The sequence below is a fragment of the Vombatus ursinus genome, unplaced genomic scaffold (assembly GCF_900497805.2).
Source record: "Vombatus ursinus unplaced genomic scaffold, bare-nosed wombat genome assembly UNPS02014807.1, whole genome shotgun sequence".
NCBI classification, from domain to species: domain Eukaryota; kingdom Metazoa; phylum Chordata; class Mammalia; order Diprotodontia; family Vombatidae; genus Vombatus; species Vombatus ursinus.
This window is the reverse complement of record NW_020954585.1, coordinates 55433801-55456135: the sequence shown is the minus strand read 5'-3', so window position 1 is coordinate 55456135 and position 22335 is coordinate 55433801.

Below are 22335 nucleotides of genomic sequence, written 5' to 3'. Positions count from 1 at the left end.
ATTTCTAGGGGATTAAGACTTTTCAAAAACATGATATTTTATTTTCTTCCAGACATTGTTACAGTAATTTCCTTACAACAATCCTAGGAGATAGGTACTCTTACTCCCATTTTATAGATGAGGAAGCTGAGGCAGCCGTGAAGTGATTTGCCCAGGGTCACACAGCTAGGAAGTACCTGAGGGTGGTGTCGAACTCAGGTCTTCCTAACTCCAAGCCCAGTTTTGTATCCACTGTGTCACCTAAGAAGTACTTGATTTTTCACCAATAGTATCAGAATTTGTGAAAGTTAATAAGCCTTAGTGAAAAGGGAAATGATGGCTTATTATTTACTTTGCCACTTTATTTTAATTAAATGCCTTTTGCTCTGATTTCACACAATCTGGGTTCACCTGAACAAAAGTCAGAATAGAGTCTCAAAACCATGGATTTAAGTATGTACTCACTCAAAAAGCGCACGTTGAACCTGTGAAGACGAATGGGGTCCCAGGATTATGTGGGGAACCTCCAGGGGACCTAAGTTACACAGCATTTTACTACTTAACAAAGTGCTTTCTCTGTAAAAACCTTGAAAATTCGGTAGTGTTCATATTATTAACCCATTTTACAGATGATGAAACTGGACCTCACAAAGGTGAAGTGCTTCAATTATAATCACATAGACATAAAGGAGCAGGGCCAGGGATGTGCTAGTATGTATCTAACAACTGGTTTCCTGGTGGAAAAAGGTATGTATGACACACCATTAAATTTAATCTGTATTATTGGCATTGTCTCCATCACTTTCCTAAATTTAGACAATCAATGAAACAAACTCTGCTTTACAGCATTTGCCAATTTCTGAGTTGTAAATGCTTACACTGAAAATTTAACAATCAGTTCTCGAGATCTCATACACCACCAATAACATCAGTAACACATCTAGTGCTCCAGAACACCAGTAAAGCTAATATTTGAATGAAGGTCTCTTGGCTCCAAATTCAATATTCTTTCTATCATGGCATACTATTAACACCTTAGTAAGAGTGAGTTGAATCACGTTTTTGCCTCCTTTCTCTAGAGAAATGGCAGCAGTGAAAGTCGCAAAGAGAGGTACATGGTGAGAGAGAAGAAAACATAGGAAGAAGAGTGCAGAGCGCTAAATACAAATCTCACAACCTCTTCTTGCTCAGGCTCCACCTCCCAGGTTGAAATCTTGTAAAATTTGATTCTCTTGCATGAAATTTTATAGCCAAATGACAAATTCCCTCAAAGAGAGGTTTATAAGGGCAATATTGGAGCCCTGAACTAACTCAAGAAGCAAGTCTATAATTGTGGAAAGAGGAATCCTGTAGCAATCAGCTTCCAATCCTGAAGCAAATAAATGCTTCTGCACACATGGAAAGAGAGGTTTAATACCTCTCTTTTGAGAGACTTCATTAATGACAATCAGAATTTTGCCTCCATCTAACTCAACTGTCTAGGAGCAGTTGGCCTTCGTAAAGGTTTTCAAAGGCTATTCTCTTTGGAATTAGGTTTTGTTTTATGGACTGCTGGGTAATGAACAGTGAGGAGCTGTTGCTTATCTCCTGTTAAGTCCATAGAATCTTGGAAATAGAGTAGGAAGATATGAGATCTCATGGGCGGCTAGGTGGTGCAGTGGGAGAGAATGCAGTGGATAGAATAGAGTCAGGAAGACCAATATTCCTGAGTTCAAATCTAGCCTCAGACACTTACTAGCTGTGTGACCCTGGACAAGTCATTTCACCCTGTTTGCCTCAGTTTCCTCATCTGGAAAATGAGCTAGAGAAGGAAATGGTGAGAATATCCTGCCAAGAAAACCCCCAAATGGGGTCACTAAGAGTCAGAAATGACTGAACAATATGTTCATGGTCATATTTTAATTTTATCTTTTTTCCTAAATACTCACATTCTACAGTATTTTCATACTTACATAGAGGCAACAAGGAACAGTGGATTGAGAGACGGCCAAAGAGACCTAGGTTCAAGTTTGACCTCTGATAGAAATAGCCAGTGTGACTGGGCAAATCACTTAACCTCTGTATGCCTCAGGGAACTCTCTAAGACTATAAGAGTGAACAGTAATCTAGGAGTGCATTGTACAAATGAAATTATGTGCCATCTTTTTTTTGATACACAATTAAATATTTTTCAACTGACAAATACTTATTTTCTCTCTCCCTCATCCCACCCAATTCTTCCACTGAAAGAAGGAAAAGAAAACTCTTGTAATGAAAATGCATAGCCAAGGCTACACGTGCAAAGTTAAGCAAACAAATTCCCACCTTGGCCAGGTCCAAAAAATGTGTTTCTCATTCTGCATATTGAATTTATCACCTCACTCTCAGGAGATGGGTAGCACTTTTTATCATGAGTCCTCTGAAATCATGACTGGTCACTAGATAGATCAGAGCTATTCATTTTACAATGTTATTGTTACAGTATAAATTGTTTCTCCTGTTTCTACTCATTTTGCTGTGCATCAATTTATAAACAAACTTTCCTTGATTTCTCTAAAATTGCCCTTGTCACCATTTCTTACAGTACAACAGTATTTATTACATTTATAGGTCATAATTTGTTTAACTATTCCCTGTTTGGGGGAGGGAATAAGCATCTATATAATACCTACTATGTGCCAGATATTCAGCTAAGCACTTTACAAATTATTATCTCATTTGATCCTCACAAGAACCCTGTGAGGTAAGTGCTATTATTATCTTCATTTTATAGATGAGGAAACAGAGGCAGGAAGAGGCTAAATGACTTGCCCAGGATCACACAGCTAGTGTCTGAGGCTGGGTTTGAACTCAGGTCTTCCTTCCTCCAGATCCAGTGCTCTACCCAGTCAATACAGAAAAGGCTGCTATAAATATATATGTACATGTAAGTCCTTTCATTTCATGAACAGTGTCCAAACGTAACAACCCACCACCCCTTCTCTGCCCAGTAACTGTACTTTCTCTCTTCACCATTACATCCTTAATTGCTTGTTGCTCCAGTTTCTACCCTTGTCCCCTGTCCACCCCTGTCAGGTTGGAATAGCTTGCTTTGGGCAGGCTCTCCCCAGAGGCTCCTCCAGCCTTTGCTGAGTTCCTAAGGAAATGAAGACCAACGGGGAAAGCTCCAGTCTAACATGCGTCTTTCCTTCCCATGGCAGGCACAGCTGGGAAGGCTGACTATTCTTAGAGGCGCCCTGAACATCAAATTGCAGAGAGGTGGAAAACATCAAGACTTCACAGAGTTTCACACCAACCCTCTGGCCCTTTGCTTTAAGCTGAGCCAGACAGCAGATGCAGAAGCAAAAATGTCGGGGCCTCCAGGGCCGAGCCTGAATTTTCTTTGGAAGCTGCTCCAGAAACCTGATTTTTTTCTAAAGCTGTCCCGTGCAACTCACCATCTCCTCACAGAAGTCTTTTTAACACTCTTCTTGCCCTTAACCCTGACTTGGAAGCACCTCACACTGCTAAGGGAAGAGGGTAAATCCAGCCCCTGATCTTGTCCAGGCTTAATAGACCTTTTGAGTAAAAGCTGCCAAATGTGGTTCTCTGCATGCCTGAGTGGTGATTTTGAAATCTGATCAGCTGCCTACTAGCCTCTAAGCTATGATCACTGAACTTGACTAATTCCTGAGCACTCCAAGATCTTTTGAGGTGAAATAAAACAAACTGGGAAGGAAAGACAAGAACAGTCTATGGCCAGATGTTGGGATCATCAATTTAGATAGACCTCCAGGTCATGAAGTCTAACCCTCTCATTTTACAGATGAGGAAATTGAGGCACAGAGAGGTTAAAGCCACTTAATCAGGGTCACCCAGTGAGTGAGGCAAGATTTGAACCAGGGTCCTCAGGATTCCAAATTCATTGCCCTGTCCTGTATACCCTGCTACCTTTCAAGCCACATGATTTGTTTAATTCCTCCACCTGCCCGATTAAGAAGTGTATCAATGATGAACTTTGAAGTTGGAATGAGCTATTCTGTATATGAAAGAAACAGCAAAAGACAAATGAGCCTTCACATTTGCTTTCTTTTGATATGAAATTTAGCAATAGAAGGGAACTCTGAGTTCCTCTAATGCAACCATCTCATTTTATAGTGAGGCCCAGAAAGGTTAATTAATATATCCAAGGTCAAACAGTGATTAAGTAGCTGATTCAGGATTTGAACCCAAATGTCTTCGAATTCCCAATGTAGCTTTCGTTCCACTGTCCCACATGCCTCCTTTTCATTTTTATTTATTTTTTAAAGTTTTAAGGTTTACAAAATGCTTTCCTCACAACAATTGAGAGAGGCTGGTGGTGCAAGTACCATTGTATACATTTTACAGATTACATAACTCTAAGAGGTCAACTTATATCCATTTTACAGATGAGGTTCTGAGAGCTGATGTTGCTCATGGTCATCTAAATAGTAAGCATCTGAGGGGCAGCTAGGGGGTGCAGTGGATAGGGCACCGGCCCTGAAGTCAGAAGGACCTGAGTTCAAATCTGGCCTCAGACCAAACACTTGACACTTACTAGCTGTGTGACCCTGGGCAAGTCACTTAAGCCCAAGTGCCTAAAAAAAAAGTAAGCATCTAAGACTGAGGTCAAATCTGTATCTATTGACTCCAATACCAGCACATTTTATGCTAGAGAAGTGGAGGGAACACTGGACCTAAGGTCAAGATTCCTGGGATATCTCCTGGGGTCATCCCCACCTAGGATAAATGATGACAATGATGGTGATGAGAAGAGCTGATGCATAATATTTACGCTGCCTAGCGTAAAGGTTTTTGAGGAGCATGGTTTGTAATATAATTATTCATGTAATATTGAGCAGCTACATGGTATAAGTGTTAGAATACTGAATCAGTAGTCAGATAGGCCTGAGTTCTAATCCAATCTCAGGTATTTACTAGCTATTTGACACGGGACAAGTCACTTAACCTCTTCCTCAGTTTTTTCATCTGCAAAATGGGGATAATAATAGCACCTACAGCCCAGGGTTGTGGTGAGGATAAAATAATAATTGTAAAGGGCTTAGCAAACCAAAAGCACTGTGTAAATGGTCACCATTACTATTATTATGTATAATATGCATAAAGCATATGGAGATAAATTATATATAATTTACATATGTATGATACCTATATGAATGTATACATACATAAAAACATAACCTCATTATTTTTATTAATGGGACCACATTAGATGAGTCACACAGGATGCATCCATGCTTATAGACCATGATGTGCTACTTTTAAGGGAATATCCACATTTCAGCAAAGTCACAGATACATTTGAATAAGTATTTGAATTAATTAGCTTGATCAGATGAATGTCTCAGTACCTTACTGTATTCAGAAGAATTGAGGGAGTGGAAGTTTTTATGTCAGGGACATGGGAGTGAAAAAGGAGGCAAGTAATTTTGGAACTTGGGACATTTAGTAGTAAAGTAGGCCTTGGTGGAATAAGGCAGTAGGGGTATGTGGACAGCCAAAGGGCAGCAGGAGCACACTCAGGACAGGGGTAGGGTCATCTGAAGGGGAGAAGAATAAAGCAAATAGGAGTTCACAGTTTTGCCTGGGGCCTACCCCATGAACATTCCCTTTGTTTGTTCAATGAATATTTGAGCACCTATGAGGTACCAAGAGTGCTAGATAGAGATTCAGTGGCATGCTTGTGACCTAGGTCTCCGCATTCACTGTGTACCCCTAGGCAATGTCACTTTCTCTTTCTGGGGGTCAGTTTCCTGCTCCATAAGATAAAGGTGTGGAACTAGCTGACCCCTAGGGTTTCTCCCAGCTCTAACATCCTTTGATTCCCTGTTCTTCCTGCAATAAATCTTCACAGAGTTATGTTACATATTTGGAGCCATCACTATAACTGATATCGTGAAACAAGGTCAGGCTGCTGTCTGTTCAGCCCTTGAAAACTCTACGAGTTCAAACAGGTTCAGCAAAAGAATGTGCCTCCCTGCTCCCTAACTCAGAACAAAGGAGTGAAGCTCCTGTCTCCTTGAGGAAACATTCCACAGGTGGGAAACAGAGGTGGTATTCTTTTTCACCCAGACAGGAGGGAAGTGAAGGCTGCCCTCACTCAAGCAGAGCAAGTATTCAAACTACCTGAAATTGAATAGAACTGCATGTTGGGGTTGGTAGGGGGTGGGAGTGGATCACGAGAAGACAGGGAATCTTTTGCTGCTATTTAAGAAATTGCATCCCTACTCAGAAAACTAGATGCCAATTTTGATGATTACATATTTGGGAGGGGCAGAGGTATTTGTGTTCTTGGATGAGGGTAGCCTAGGGCAAAATTGTGAAGCAGGTGACATCCCCCCACTTTCCCCACCTCCCACACCTGTTATCAATCAGTGATCTGTCTATCTTCCTTCTTGCCTTCTTCACTCGTTCCTCCCTCCCTTCTTCCTTCCTTCCTACCTTTCTTCATATTTTCCTTCCTTCCTTTCTTTCTCCTGCCCTCTCCCTCTCACTCCCTCCTTTTCTTCCTTCCTCCCTTCTTTCCTGTTTTGCTTCTTTCTTGTCTTCCTTTCTTCCTTCTCTTCTTAAAAAAATTGACCTTAGATGCATTCTAGAAACTCCTAAATGAGAGCATTGAGCATTAATGACTGAGAACAACTTGATATGTTATCCCTACCAAAATAAAACTCAAAATATGGTGGATAGAGTTCTGGAGACAGAATCAAGAAGACCCGAGTTTGAATCCCCAGTTTTTCTCCTCTAAAATGAACATAAAAATACATCTACCACATAGAGTTGTTGTAAAGAGAAAATGTACATAAAATATGAGAATGAGAAAATATATATATATATATATATATATAAAGTGCTTTGTAAACCTTAAAGATATATGTGTGTATGGACACACATGCACATACATATGTATGTTAGCTATTGTTATAACTTAAACTATATATTGCCAGGTTACTCAAATGAAATCGGTGACCTCCTTTATGTAGATGCTGCATCCCATAATACACATCACAGTCCATCCATGCCTATCCATCTTAGTTCTTCTTGTTTGTGTCCTTCCATGAGTTCAATGCAAAGTGTTCACCCAAAGTTCTGGAGAGCCTTCCTCTTTTTTTCATGACATCCAAGATATAGGATTACAAAATAAAAAGTCAAGCAATAGAAACATCCTCAGTACCCCTACACAAAATGTGTACAGTATTCTACAGACTTACATTCCATTAGGGGAAGCTTTAGCTGTTGAGAATCTTAGCATCCCTGGTGATGTTCTCATTCTTTAACATTAGAGCCACCAGCTTTGGTGCTCACACCGTAATCCTGGGTGTGGTCGTAGAGGAGGAATAGTACAAAGAAGGGGAAAGAAGTTGGATTAGACTATATATACATGCATACATGCATACATATATACACATATATGTACGTATGCATATATGTCTGTATGTATATGTATGTATACACATATGTACAGCTGGGTTGCACAGTGGATAGATTGCTGGGCTTGGAATCAGGAAAACTCATTTATGAGTTCAAATCCAGCCTCAGACATTTAATAGCTGTGTGACCCTGGGCAAGTCACTTAACCCTATTTGCCTCAATTTCCTCATCTGCTTATTAGCTAGAGAAAGAAATGTCAAATCACTCTAGTATCTTTGCCAAGAAAACCTCAAATGGTATCATAAAGGGACATGACTGAAATGACTCTACAACAACGAATATATGTATATATATGTACACATATATGTATGTATGTATATATGTATAAGAGATATTACCTAGAGGTGCAAAAATAGGAAGAGGATTGGGGGATTGGTGTTCAAGGTATCTGAAGGAGGAAAAGATGCCAAAGGCACAGGGGAAAAAAATCCTGTGCTTTATTAATATTGAAAAAGAGCAACCAAGAGAATATCGGCAAGCACTGATCTACATGCCTACTTTCCCATACATAAAATTTTTATGAGGATCATCTATTTGCACATGGAGACAATCCTCAATGAGAGCATTAGTAGAGAATATTCAGGCTTTCACAGGTGTTATTCTATAGTAGGCCACATCTTTACTCAAGTAGCTGAATGATATAGAAAATACAAGTTGGTTCGCTATTTTTTTAAAAAGCATTTGATTTGATAGGTAAAAAATGCCATCACAAATGCAACAAAGTACCCAACAAAATATCTCTGATCCATACATCAAAAGTCCTTGAAAGATGTAACCACAGAGATAACCTTGTTTTAAAAAATCCTACGATTACTAATTTCAAGTGAAGCATAAAATATATGTGTGTATATATGTACATGTATGTGTATGTATGTATGTACATGTATGTGTGTGTATGTGTGTGTGCGTGTATATGCTAGCCAAAGGTGTTTGCCACTGTGATGGAGATGCAGAACAGAACCCCAGATGAGGAAGAGTTCCTTAGCGAAGGTAAGATTCTGTGTCTGCTCCTGTTTGCTTCAGCACTCAATCAATCAGTCAATGTGCCAGGAACTAGGCTAAGCACTAGGAATACAAATACAAGCAAGACAGTCAGTGTTCTGAAGAGCTCACACTACAATGGGGAAAGACAACGTATAAAAGGGAACTGGAAAGCAGGTGGGGAAGGGTGGAGATGAAGGTATCCAAAGATGAGGGGCATGCTAGAGAAAGTCCAGAGCAAGCCCTGGGAACTCGCTCTCTCCTGGAAGACATCTATGTGTTTGGCCTAGTCCCAAAACACAGGAAAACCTTAGTGGATGAAGAATGTATATTATCCGGAGTATGAGTTAAATGGACAATCAATAGTGTTGTTTATCTTGGACAGTGTAAATGGACAATGAATGAGGTCCTCAGCTAAACAGGAGGAAGAGAGAGGGTGAACTTGCCTTTGGGAAATTGCCAAACTCCTTTAAGGACTCCTAATTTCTATGAGTTTCTTGTTGTTGTTTTTTTCTTTTTTTTCCTTGGGGCAGCTAGGTGGTGCATTGGATAGAGCGCTGGGTCTGAAATGAGGAAAACTCATTTTCTTGAGTATAAATCTGGCCTCAGATACTTACTAGCTGTGTGACCCTGGGCAAGTCATGTCATCCTGTTTGCCTCAGTTTCCTCATTTGTCAAACAAGCTGGAGAGGGAAATGGCAAACCACTACAGTATCTTTGCTCAAGAAAACCTCAAATGGGATCACAAAGAATTGGACACAAGTAAAACAACTGAACAACAATAACAATTTCTCCCAGAAACAAAGGCCTTGCTTTTTAATACCGATATTCTTTTAGTTTTGTCATATCAGGCTATGAGTCATGGGAGAATTTGAAAAAATGACCAGCACTGAAAGGGCGATGGAGCTGATAATGGTGGGGGTAAAAAGGCTGTAACATATAACAAATGAGGAATTGTTTAGATTACAAGGGTAGGGAACCTGGGGCCTTGAGGCCACATATGACTACCTAGGTCCTCAAGTGCAGCCCTTTGACTGAATCCAAACTTCTGTGAAGTCAAAGAGCCACACTTGGGGACCTAGAGGGTCACATGTGTGGCTTCGAGGCCACAGGTTCCCCACTCCTGTAAAGGTTCTTTATAGATATGTATATGTGTGTGTGTGTGTGTATAAATATATACATACATACATACATACATACATATGTATATATATGATCAAAGAAATGAATTGAAAAACAAGTTGAGTTGGTCGTAAGTGATACCTTGTCCACTGACTCCAAATTCAGTGCTGTTTTCCAGTGTACCATACTGCCTCTAATGGTGAAAAGATTTGTTTTAAAAAATTTTTTAGATCTTTTCCATTTTTATTTGCTTTGCTCTCCTGTTTTCATCTTCAAATGCCCTCAAGTATGGCTTTGCTTAATTAGGTCTCTCACAAAGCTTTGTTTAAATTAGTTTTAATCTCTACTGCTTCTCTCTCTTTTATGAAGTGAGATGACTGATAATCCTCCATCATTCTATTCTGCATGACTTTACAATTAAGTTTATTTTCTAACCCAGTATTGCCTTTGGCTCTGTATCTCCAAAGTGAGGAGATGAAGTGTTTGCTGACCAAGGTACTTTTAGGTTCTTTGGTCTTCTTGTTATAGAGGCTGATTTAGATCAGCTAAATAACTGTATAAAATGTTGTACTCTGTTTATTTCCTTTCTTTTGTCCATATCCCATTTTCATAATCAGTAACTTATTTAAATAAGTCAGAATGGAATTATTTTCATTTCATACCATATCTTTTTCTCATTTGTATTCTTTTCTCTCACTTTACATTAATTTTGATCTTTGATCTGCCAGGTAGTTGTCTAAGTGTAAATAGTCAATTGAGGAATGGATTCCACTTCAATATAAATGCATTTGCTAGTTATTCAAAAACAATCAATTTCATTCTTGGAATGTTATACAGTATCCATTATGTTCAGTGCCTTCTAATTCTTTCTTAAAAGAAACAAGTCTTTGGTCTCTCATTCCTTATTCTTGATGTATTTTTTGATATTTATCTCACTAATCTCTTTTGTATTGAAGACATTGAGTAACAAAGTTTAATTTAGAGGATCCTATCAAGTTTTTCATGGAATTTTTTTACATCTTCATCCTTTGTAATAGTTGCTGATGCATATGCTGTAATTTTTTTTATCAATTTTTAAAAATTTGCATTAATATCTTCTGTATTTATGTGACCTTCATCTCCAAATGCACTTCTTTTCCCCTCCCACCCAGAGATCTATTCCACATAACAACCCCCCCCCAAAAAAAAGAGAAGAAAAAAAATTAGTCCCTAAGTACTTACCAACATAGCAACTGAGTCTAACAGTGTATCAGTGTTTCATATGCATATTTCCCAACCTCTCCAGGGGAGGAAGGAAGGTGAATTTTCTCACTTCTTTGAGGTCAAGCTTGGTTATTAGGATTAGATAAAATTTTTTTAGTTTCATTTTTGTGTGTGTTCTTTCCTTTTGGGTTATTATAGTCGTTGTGTATGTTGTTATCCCTGATTATACTTTATTTTGCATCAATTTGTAACATTCCATTTCATTCATTGCAATTGTTTTCATAGTAGTCTTTTTTTCCTATTGGTTATCATCAGCACTGAAATATGAGATCACCAAATGTCCAATGAAATGATGTTTCCAAACTGTTGCTTTTGGTCACATGATATGACCAACATTACCAGTTCCTTTATCTACCTCTCCAGGGGAAGATCTTTCTTCCAATTTCATTTATAGTAAGAATTTCAAGATTACTATGATTCATTTCCTTCAATACTTTGCCCATTCATTAGTTATTGGACAACAATCTCACCTCTAGAGTACCATCACAGATTGTGACTATTATAACCTCTCTCCAAAAGACATTGCTGTAGTCATTTGATGAGTTGAGGGTAACATCTGTAAAAGGTGTGCACTCCTTACCCAGGATGCCCCAGATATTCTGAAGCTTTTGACCTTGGAAGGGATTTCCTTGTAGGAGAGAAGTAATGCAGCCAAATAGAGAGAAGCCATGTGTCTGAGACAGAGAGGAAAAGGAGGAATGGCTACACACGGGTCACAATTCCTCTTGCTAAGCAGGCAGGGAAAGGGAACAGTGAGTCATTCCCTTGCCATCAAAAGAAGGGAACAGTGCAAACAATCACATTATCAGCAAAAGTTAAATGCTGACTAGAAGAGAGGAGATGTAATTGGGAGGGCGAACAAGAACAGATTGGAGCAGAGACTCAATCAAGCTGAACCAGAAGATCAGAGTTGATGAGACTATCTGAGTCTACTTCATAGAACTTTTCTACCTCCTGCTTCTCTGGAGCACTACTCAGGGAAGCAATCCTCTGTTTACCCATCCCACCACTTTCTTCTCTGTTTCCTTTTGGACCAGTAAGGAGGAAGGTGGTAGAGAGAAATGATTTAACCCCCACCCCTATCTGCAATGCATATCTCAGACTGTTATGCTTTATTTTAATGCTTATCTGTATTCCTATGCTATTTGAAACTGTTATTTAAATCATGGTCATTTATGAAGAATATGTTTAAGACTTATATATTTATGATTTGAAATTTAGTAGAGGGAAATCTAACCCAAAAGGGAGTGGAAATTTCCTCAGCTCAAGCTGAGGTGAAGATGAGCTGAAAAGTGAGACAATTTCTGTGATTTTAGTAATCTATGTGATTACTAAATACTAGACTGTTTTATGAACCTGTAAAGAGATTTAACAAGTATATGAGCCATTAGCAGTGAGAGGTAGAAACGAGTGTGTTTATTTGATGATCTCTCACATACACAAAGGGAACTCAGTCACACACTACACCCTCAGTCACACTACAGATAAGGATATGTATATATAAGCTCATATATGTCATATATATAACATGTAATATATATATATATATACACATATGTGTGTATACAGAGAGAGAGAGACTCAATGAACAAATGGTTACTCCTTTTTCTCCCCTTCTGCTCTCAAATAATGTTACCAATAAGTTACACATAAAAATGTATATTTAAAACATAAATAGTTGTAAATGTATTTTCATTATCTTTGCTGGTCTTTACATTTAAAAGCATAATTTTTTTTTAAAAAAAAGAATAACCCTACAATTAAGGGGAGAAGTAGTGGTGCTTAGTTGGTATGGGACCAGGAAATCTTGGTTCAAGTTGTCCCTCTGAAAGATACTGGTTGTGAGACCACAGGCAAGTCACTTAATGTTTCAATAATCCCAAATAATTCCTTATCACTTCTTCAAATGGTGAATTTTCAGGCTACATCAGTGGAGGAGATTTCTATACCCAGGGTACACTGCTCATCAATGAAAATACAAATTCAGAAATAAAAATAAAATGCTAAAGGGATGAATCTCCTTTAGTGGAATTTCAGACATCATCTGACAGGTTGGGACATCTGGTAAGTAAATAAGGCATTCCTGGGGCAGATAAACTTAGGCACAAGTGGAATAGGGTACAGTGTAATCATTCATTCATCCATTTGCTCATTCAACAAATATTAATTAAACCCCATGCTAGGTGCAAGGGAAGGTACTACAAAGTCCCTGATCTTGTCTTACATGTCTGCTTCAGAGAAATGCAAAACAATGTACTATGTGAGATCCAAGGCGGTAGGGGCAGCAGCAGGAAGGAAATATGAGAAGGCTTTATGCAGTCAGTGGCAATTGAATTGAACTTTAAAGTATGGGAAGGAATTCAGCAGGTGAAGAAGGAAAGACATTCCAGGCATATAGTTTAAGCAAAGCCATGGAGGACAGAATTCATGGCATGGTCAGGGGACAGATAATAGAGTGTGAAAAAAAGATAATCTCAGATTGTGAAGGGTATTGAAATCCAGGCTAAGGAGTTTGGACTTCATCTAGTAAAGAGAAAGAAGACATTGAAGCTTTCTGAATAGAAGAATCACATGACTTTGTATAAGAAATATTCTGGAGGAAGATGTGGATTGGTTAAAAAAAAATCTTTGCCTCAAATGGTTCTGGGAAGGTTCTGAAATCCAAGATACATGGGGAATTAACACAAATATATAATGCCAAGAGTCATCCCCCAATAAATAAGTGGTTAAAGGATGTGAATAGTTCTCAAAAGAAGAATCATAAACTAAAACAAGAATATGAAAAATTGATCCAAATTGCTAAAATGAAAATCAAAACAATTTTTGTGAATTCACTTTACATCCAGAGAATTGGCAAAGATGACAAAAGATGGGAGTAGTCAACATTAGAGGAGTTGTGAAAAGACAGGCACACTAAAACACTGCTGGCAGAGCTGTGAACTGGTCTAATAAATCTGGGAAGTAATTTGAAATTATGCTTTTATAAAAAGTGACTGGGGCAGCTAGGTGGCGCAGTGCATAGAGCTCCAGTCTTGGAGTCAGGAAGACCTGAGTTCATATCTGACCTCAGACACTTGACACTTAACTAGCTGTGTGACCCTAGGCAAGTCACTTAACCCCAATTGCCTCAGCAAAAAGCAAAAAAAAAAGGGGGGGGGGACTAAAATGTCCATAGAATTTGATCCCAAGATCCCACTCCTAATAATATTCTCTAAGGAGGTCAAAGTTAGAAAGAAAGAAAAAAAAACCCTCCTATATATGCCAAAATATTTATGGCAATATTTTTTGTAGTAGCAAAGAACTGGAAGCAAAAAGGACAATCAATTTAGGAATGGCTAAACAAATTGTGGCACAGGAATGCAATACAAAATTACTGTGCCATAAAAAAATGAATATGATATGTACAGAGAAGCATAAGAAGACATATTAACTGATGCAAAGTAAAGTAAGCAGAACCAGGAAAATTGCATGCACATGACTACAATAATGTAAGTAAAATAACAACAATAACAACAAAAATCAAAACTTAATGCTGTAAAATTTTAATGACCAAGGTTGGCCTTGAAGAAGAAATATAAGAATGCACTTCTCCACCTTCTTTGCAGAGGTAGGGGTCTATGGATGTACAGCACTGAATATTCAGTTGAACTTTGTAGATATGCTGCTTAGTTTTGCTAACTTGATTTTTTTCTTCTTTTTCACTTTGTCATAAGAAATGGCTCTCTGAGTGGAGAAGGGAGAGGGAGAAGAATGCAATGAGAAATGAAGGTGACTTTTAAAAAAGAAGAAAACAGTAGAAAATTAAAACAGAAGAGAAGTTATTCTGGCACCAATATGAAGGAACTCTATATTTCATTTCCCTTTGTCTGCCATGCACTCCCTCCCCACTTCTTAGAATCCTTAGCTTCCTTCTAAGCTTACACCTACTAAAGGAAGATTTCCTGATCCTCCCAATTATTAGTACTCTCACTCCTCAAATTATCTTGTATTCACTCTCAATAGAATGATCCTTGAGGGCAGAGACTTTACCTGTTCTTTGAATCCCCAGTGCTTAGTCCAAGAGAGCTTTAGTTATGGGCTTTCCTGGGAAACAAAAGGTAACAGTTTCCTGGCAGCAATGCCAATCAAGAATTTGTTTCCTGGCAATTTGCCCCCCCCCCCCCACCAAATCTGTGCTCACGGGCGTGTGCAGGCACACACAAATCCAGAAGTTTCCCTGGTTTTAGCCAAAGTGATTGAAGCTCCATTTACATAAACTTCAAGCAAAGAAAAGGGAATCTCTGATTAAGGTGCTTCTCTGAAAATGGTCTTGATGCAACCATGGAATTAAATTTAACAAGCATCTCTCAAGCAACAATTGGGTGAAAGGCACAGTGCTGGGCTCTAGAGATGTGAAAGCAGAACAGCCCCTGACCTCAGGGAGCTAACATTTTATTGAGGGGAGTCTTAATATTGGAAGTGTCTTTAGATTTACCTTAAAGTTCTTTCACTGTAACCTTTCACCTAATGTTGAAATTGAGAGGCAGATTAGTGCAATGGAAACAACACTATATTTGGAGTTAAATGAACTGGATTCAAATTATGGCTTTGTTACTTGCTAGCTATGTGACTGCTATGCAAGCCGCTTAATTTCTCTTGGCCTCAGTTTCTTCATCTACAAAATGAAGGGACTGAATTAAAGGACCTTTAAGGTTCGACAACATTCCTGATATGGATCATCCAGCCACTCTTTGAACACTTCTAGTGATAAGGAGCTCGCTTCCTCACAATGCAGCCAGTCTGATTGCTCAACAGCTCTGTTAGAAAGATGTTAGTAATCTTTTTCTTTATAACTTATAGGTCAGTTAGTCCAACCCCTTAATTTTTACCTACTAGGAAGTTGAGGTCCAGGGAGGTCAAGTTGAGCCTTTTAAAAGGCCAAATTTTAGGTTCTTTGACTCTAAAATCAGGGCTCTTTCCACAATTCAGTACCACTTCCCACCTTCTTGTCCTGGTTATGAACCCCAAAGCAACTCCAAAAAAGTCCACTGATCTCTCCCTTCTTGGAATCTGTTCATGGTATCCCTTGCTCAGGCTTGTTCCTTTGGAGAACACTTGTCTCTTTGAGATCCTCTGGAGGTACAAGTCAAATCTCTAAAAAGAAAATCCCCTTACCTAAGCTCCACATGGAGGAAAGTAAACAATATTTAGAACCAGCAAGTACCTCGGCTCCTTAAAATGTCAAATAAAGTGGTTGGATTAGATGATCTCTGATGCCTGCAGACATAAAATGATTGAGCTAATGTCATCCCTGTGCCCAGGAATGCCCCGTTCTGCTTTGTAATGCCATTTATCCTTTTTAAGTGTGTGCCCTATCTCTTTAACTAGACTATAAACCCTTAAGGACAAAGACATTGATTGGTCAAGTATTTAATGGATTGTCACGTAGAAGAGGCATTAGAACAATTTATTCTGCTTGGTCCCAAAATGCAGAAGCAGGAGCAATGAAAAGGGGTGGCAGAAAGGAAAATTTAGGCTGAAGTTAAGGAAAAATTTCCCGACCATTAGAGTTTTCCCAAAGTGGAACCCACCACAGTGAGTTCTCCTTCATTAAAAGTCCTCAAGGAATAAGGACTAGACCAGTGATTTCATTGGTATAGAGAAGCCTTTGAGCTCTCTGAAGACCACTACTGTCTCCTTTATCTTTGTATCTGCCTCCATGCTTCCCACAGTGCCTTTCACTCGGTAGGTGCTCAATGTTTGTTGACTGGATTGGAAGGTTAAGCATTAGAGCAGCAATGTTGTGCCTGAAGATTCACAAGGAACACAACACACCTCTGAGATGTAATAGTGCAGCCTCCTCATGCCTTGAGTTACAGAGCTATAAAGACCTTTTCATCATCAACCCAAATCTTGCACAACCTGGAGTGGAGGCCGTGTGCAGGGATACCCACTCAGGAATTTACTGTTTAATTAATTTGACTGTGGTCCAAAAATGCTGCACACCAGAAATCAATATTGACTGTACTGATTCACCAGATTTAAAATACTATAAAAACAGGCCTGTGTGCAGACCCAGTTTGTCTTGGCCAATAGCAGAAGATGGAGGTCTGTGTTTAAAATACATCATTAAAGTTGCATAAGCAGGGAGTGAAACCATCCTGGAGTGCTAACAAATGAGGACCCATACTCCATTGGGTGGGAAGAGAGAGAGGAAAAAAAAGATTATGTTGGTTACTGCTTTCTGGCATTGGGACAAGAGAAAACAGGTGTTGTTCTGATGAGGTCCAAGCAGATAATTTTAATCAATGCCAGCACTGAAAGCATCTCAAAGATGCCCTCTCTTTCTCAAAATAACACCTAGCTTTGTGCAGATTTTACAATTTCTCAGAGAATAGATGTTCTCCAGAGTTCTGTCCTGTGACCTCTGCATTTTCTCTATATTCTTTCCCTTGGAGATCTGATCCATTCATATGTTCGATTATCACCTCTGGGTAAAGATCTTTGGTGTGGAGCAGTGAAAAAAATGCTAGATTTGCAGTCAGATGATGGGGGCCTGCACCAGGGAGGCATCCATCAGTGGAGAGGAGGAGAGATAGAAGAGAGATATTGTAAAGTTGCAAATGGCAAGATTTGAGAATGGATTAGATATGTGGATTCAGTTTGAATGAGGTGTCTTCGATGACACCTAGATTGTGAGTTCTGGGAAAATGGGAAGAAGCTGGTACCTTGGTGATATCCACTTAGTAGTTGGTGATGTGAAACCGGAGGTCAGGGGAGAGGTTAGGGCCGGATAAAAAGATCTTAGAATGTACAATGACCAACTCTGATAGACTTAGCTCTTCTCAGCAATACAATGATCTAAGACAATTCCAAAAGACTAGTGATGGAAAATGTTCTCCACATCCAGAGAAAGAACTGCAGAGTCTGAAAGCAGATTGAAGCATATTCTTTTCACTTTTTTTGTTTTTTTTTCTTTCTTATGGTTTTTCCCTTTTGTTCTGATTTTTGTTTCACAACATGACTAATGTGGAAATATGTTTAATATGATTGTGTATGTATAGCCCATATCAGAATGCTTGCCATCTTGAAAAGGGGGAAGGGGAGGGAGGGAAGGAGGAAGGGAGAAAAAAATGGAACTCAAAATTTTATAAAAGTGAATGTTGAAAGCTATCTTTACATGCAATTGGAAAAAAAACTATTAAGTGAGGGGAAAAGATCTGAGAATTATCTTCATAGAGGTGATAATTGAATGCATGGGAGAAATGAGATCATCCAATTAAATATTATAAGAGGAGAAGAGAGTCAAGGAAAGACCTTTGGAGGATATCTAAAGTTAGCAAGCATGAACTAAAAGAAACTCTATCAAAGGAGACTAAGAAGGAGTGGTCAGATAAATAGGAGAGCCAGGAGAGAACAGCCATGAAAACCTAGATAGGAGAGTATCCAGAATACAGTGATCAACAGTGTTAAAGACAGATGACAATTGAGAAAAGACTACTAGATTTGGCAATTAAGAGATTATTGATGTGATCAAGTCTGGACACAGGCATTCTATGTTCAGGGCATATTCAGACAAGAGCAAGTTTTCTTCAGTGATGGGAGATGAGGCTAGAAAGGGGTTGGTGCTAGATCATAGGAGGTCTCAAATGTGAGGCTAAGCGTTTTGGAATTGTACAGTAAGTCACAGGAAAGTCACTCAAGACTTTTGAGTAGGGGAATTGTATGATTGAAACTATCCATCAAGACTGTTAATTTCCCAGCAATGTGATAACAGTAGAAGAGCACAAAGCTTGGAGTCAGAAGACCTAATTTAAATGTTTACTACCTACATGACTTTGATAAGACTTGAACAAGTCTCTTAAGCAATTGTTTAGGTTTTTTTTTTTTTGGTTGTGTATGACTCTTCATGACCCCTTCTGGAGTTCTCCTGGCAAAGATACTGGAGTGGTTTGCCATTTCCTTCTCCAGCTCATTTAACAGATGAGGAAACTGAGGCAAAGAGGTTTAAGTGACTTTTCTAGGGTTACACAGCTAGCCAATGTCTGAGGCCTGACTTGAACTCAGGTCTTCCTGATTCTAGGCCCAGAGCTCCATCTGCAGCACCACCTAGCTGTCCTGACATGCAGTGTGTACCTTAATGCCTATAATCCCTGATACTGGGGAGGCTGAGGCTAATGGATTGCTTAAAATCAGGAGTCTTTGAGCTTCAATGTCCTAAATCCATCAGACTACATTAAGTCTGGCACCAATAAGGTGAGCTTCCAGTGGAGGTGGGGTAGATGGAACCAGGCTGCCTAACGAGGGGTGAACTAGCCCAGGTTGGAAGCAATATTTTTCACAGTACTCAGTATTAGGATGGGCCCATGAGTGGCCACTATACTTCTAGCCTGGATAGAATAGCCTGAACACATGCATGCAAACATACAACAGCAGCAGCAGCAGCAACAACAAAAACACCCCCAAAAAGTACCTGGCATTGTAAACTGGGGATACAGATGCAATAAATGAAATAATCTCTGTCTAGATCTGTTTCCTCACCTATAAAACGGTAGGGGTGAACTAAATGGATCAATTAGACTGGGTCCCTTCTGACTCTAGATATAAGATTTCATTCAAGAATAGGGAGAGAATAGAGGTAAGAAGGGAAATCTGAGGATTGGAGTAGTCTCATTGGGTCTGAACTCTCAGTGATGGTGGAAAGCAGTGGGACTACCTTGATAGTCTACCCAAAAAACCATGCTCTTGACTCCTTACCCAGTCAGTAATGGCCACATCTTATACATTCTCTCTCAGCAATAAGACTGACTCGACTTTCTAACTGGTCTCTTCCTAATGAATGCTTCTTTAGCATCTGAATTACTTCCTTCACTAACTCTGGCCAGAAAGTTGTAAAATCTGGAGACAGTAAAGAGCTCTCCAAATTCGAGGAGTTTTATAACCTGGCTTTTTCTGCTGACAGAAACAGTTCTGTTGAAAATGTTTAAAGTACATAGAACTTAAAAAAAAAGTTTGGCCCCTTTTAAAATTCTTTTTAAAGTTTTTTCAATGTGGTTACACAATGATGTTCCTCATAGTTCCTAAAGGTGGACATACATTGCCCATAACTCCTCTTGGGTTAGACAGGCCACAGCCTGACTGTGGAAGAGTTATTGGCAGTTCCATTCAATGTACGAAAAAATCCCCTGGTTTGATTCCTAGGAGGTCTGTGAGCTTCTGTGTCTGGGCAAGCACCCTGTGTTTGTACTGGGTTCCCGTGGCTCTACACCTGAGCTCTGAGCTCTGAGCTTAGAGTCCCAAGGCAAGGGAGGAATGGAAGCTAAGCCCAAACCACTACAGAGCGAGGAGTTGCATCCAAAGCCATCAATAGCCTTGTATTTGCTCATCTTTTCACATAGTCTGGCCCAAACCTAGGCCACAAAGTGCTTGAGGAAAACTGAAATGGGAGCTGGTGAATCTGCCAGCAACTCAGGGCAAATGCCAGCCTCCTGGCTCCAGTATTAGCTCAGGCCAGAGGCTCTTTGCTCAGGCACAGTAGAAAGACTCATCCCTCACGTCAGGACTGTGTCACAGTCAGCTCCTCTTAGACTTCCATAGGTGAACCAGTTTGGTGTTTTAGTATCATTTAGTATCATTAGTATCAAGCTGTGATTTATTACTTTGTGTATTACTTTGCACTGGGCACACAGGGTCACCAAGTGGATGCCAGGGAATTTCTGCAAGTTCTCACCTCAATGCCTTTGCCAAGGCTATATACTCCATGCTCAGAATGTGCTCTCTCCTAACTTTGCCTCTTGATACCCTTAGCTTCCTTCTCAGCTCAGATCAAATGCTTCCTTCTACAAAAGGCCTTCCCCTGGTTGCCAACTAGGCAACCTTGCCTCCAAATTTCTTTGTATTTAGGATTCAAATGGAGCTACTTGACTATTCATTTAACCTAAATCACTCTAGCTTTCACAGATTGTCCAATAACATACCCTAGCCCAAGCCTTACTTGATCATGGTTTGGGTTTTGATGGCTCAGAGTGAGTGTAAGTAGCAATTGTTTCTGTTCTGTTCTGTTCTGTTCAATCACTATTGATTCTGTTCTCAGAAACACTGAGGGTCATCCCCTCCCTGACTGATTTTTTTTTTAAGTAAGCAAACTAAACCATCTTTTGCCTCATTTTTTATATAGTCTTAAATCACCGAATCATTGAAACGGTGTTGACTCAGGCAAACTGAGACCTGGGAAAGACCTTAGCTTAAAAAGGCCGAAGTCTCCCCCACTGCATCTGGGGCCATATCCAGTCATCCTAACCTATGTCTTACCACTGGTCTCCACTGACTCTGGAGGACAAAGTGAAACTGATGACCTTGCACAGCTCTGCCTCATTTAAATCCATTTCGCTCGCAAGTCAAGACAGCACCCTCCTGATGTCATTTAAAAAAAGAGAACAACAACAACAACAACAACTTACCTGTGTACATGTTCTTTCTTTCCAGGGAGGTTGCCCAACGGAATTAAGACCTGGATTCAAATTTAGCCTCAAACTCTTACTAGCTATGGGATCCTGGGCCAGTCACTTAACCTCTCAATCTGCCCCTGTTTTCTCAGCTATAAAATGGGGATAATTATAGCATTTACATCCTAGGCTTATTGTGAAGATTAAACAGGATCATCTTTAAATTAATTAATTATAAATAAGATTGTATTTAAATTAATTATTAAGTAGGATAATATTTAAATTAATGGATATTAAATAGAATAACATTAAATAGGATAATGAAATGCTTAGCACATGCTAAGGTAGCACTTAGCTCAGACACTAGGTAGATACTTAATAAATGCTTTTTCCCTTCCTTTCCTCTAGTAGAATCAATAATTCAATTGATCAATCAACAAGCATTTATTAAGTACCTATTAGGTGCTAGGCATTGAGGATTCAAAGACATAAATGAAATAATCCTTGCCCTCAGGGAGCTTGCATTTCTATAGAGGGACTGAACACATACCAATAAGTATATATGAAAAATATACAAAATAAATACATGGTAATTTGTTGGGGTGGGGAGGGAAGGAAGACACATAAGCTGCTTGAGGACAGAGACTTTCATTTTTGTTTTTATATTCCCAGGATAACTATTTTGAGTTGTTTTTCAGTTGTGTCTTACTCTTTGTTACCCCATGGGGAGGGGCAGTTCTTTGCAAAACTACAGGAGTGGTTTGCCATTTCCTCTTTAACTCATCTGACAGATGAGGAAATTGAGACAAACAGGGTTAAGTGACTTGCCTGGGGTCACACAGATAGTAAGTGTCTGAGGTCAGATTTGAATTCAAGAAGGAGTCTTTCTTATAAGCAACCTAGAAGAGCAAGGAATAGTTTACCTTTCAGATCTATGGAGAAGGGAAGAATCTGTGACCAAACAAGATATAAAGAACATTATGAAATGCAAAATGGATAATTTTGACTACATTGAATTGAAAAGGTTTTGTACAAACAAAGCCAATGCATCCAAGATTAGGAGGGAAGCAGAAAACTGGGAAAAAAATTTTTTACAACCAGTGTCTCTGATAAAGGCCTCATTTCTAAAATATATAGA